Raw genomic sequence first — 1,529 nt, 5'->3', positions numbered from 1 at the left:
AAATCACATTCACCGAAATAACATTTGACAAGTAGATGATAATAAGTGACATTACAAGTTTTACAAGTGTAGGGAGCAAGTTACAATAGAGATGAATTATTTACCCAGCACTAATGCCAAACACGTTCAACCATTCATTAAAGTGTAGAAATAGTACCTCCCACCATTTGTTTTGTTCAGTAGGTGCCTTCCAGAAATGTGTTAAATAGATCAACCTCCCATAATTCAAACCCAAACACTAGCTACTAAAGTCAATTTCATCATTTAATAAGGTACATTTTAAAAAGTCACAAATAGTTGTCTTATCATATGTTGTTTTATGTTTTCCCTATCTGTCTAACATAGTATGAAATAAGACTTTAAATCTTGAATATGGGTACTCATCAGAGATGAGACAAATATAAAATCTGTCTTCTATTTCTATCATATTCCTCTATAGTAGTAAATTTTAGTTTTCTTCTTTTTCCAAAACTTATAGGTAGTAGAAAATATTATCCCATATCAAATAAAATAATCACAAAACTTTGTACAAAGCCATTTATAAAAACTGGTAGCTAGGAATACATTCTTAGCCATTTTTAAACTTTCTTGTTGACTAAAGATTAATCTTCCAAATGAATGAGAATATTATCATGTCTAGGGGCTGCACATCTCCAGTCTTGCAAATTGTTATTGCAGATGAATGAAATATGGAAATATAAGCTGACATACATTCAAGTATATGCAGGATTGAAACTCCATGGAATGTATATAAACCTCTCAAAGTATTAACAGATAGTTTAACAGAATGACTATCAGGAAGTTTAAACCAGAAAGGAATAATAGTAAAAACATAGAATGAATGAAAAATGGAACAAGGGGCAAGTACAGCTAGAATACTCAATGTACACATGTGACAAAAGAAGTGGTAAATCTGAAATAAATCTTGGAAAAAGGGGTTGGTTGAGAATGATAGAAGGAGTCATTCTGACCCAGGAGCATTGGACAATTAGATAGACATTTATTGTAATACACTTGCTCAACATTTTGAAATTCAGTTAAAAACATAACAAAAAACAAAAACACACAAAAATCACAAGCAAACAGCAACCTCTAGAGAGGATAAATATGACCTCTCAAAATTTTAAATATTTAATGAAGGGTAGTCTTGGGAAAAGGAAACAAAACTGTTCAAAGAGGGAAGTTTGGGGTAGCAGAAAATTTTGAACAGATTTAAATAGATTTTCTAAGGTTATAAATCATCTGCATCTGCTGCAAATATTTTCTTCTGTGAGTTCTCTTTCACTGCACTGGATACTCCAGTCCTAAGCCACACTTGATAGCTTGTGAAGATAGATTGGAAGAAACGGATCAAGCACCCATTACACTACTGGAGACAGAACAGTCCTCTATATTTTCTCTCATCTCTCTTCACTACTCTTTCGTCATTCTTTTAAATCAAGTGATTTTGAATTATATCTTTCCTTTTTGTCTGGCAAAGTAATTAGTCAAACTAATTCACTAAATATTATTTACCTTTTTTTCTATCA

The sequence above is a fragment of the Dipodomys merriami genome, unplaced genomic scaffold (assembly GCF_024711535.1).
Source record: "Dipodomys merriami isolate MVZ:Mamm:240054 unplaced genomic scaffold, mDipMer1.0.p SCAF_1449, whole genome shotgun sequence".
Lineage (NCBI taxonomy): Eukaryota > Metazoa > Chordata > Mammalia > Rodentia > Heteromyidae > Dipodomys > Dipodomys merriami.
This window is presented reverse-complemented; position numbering follows the sequence as displayed.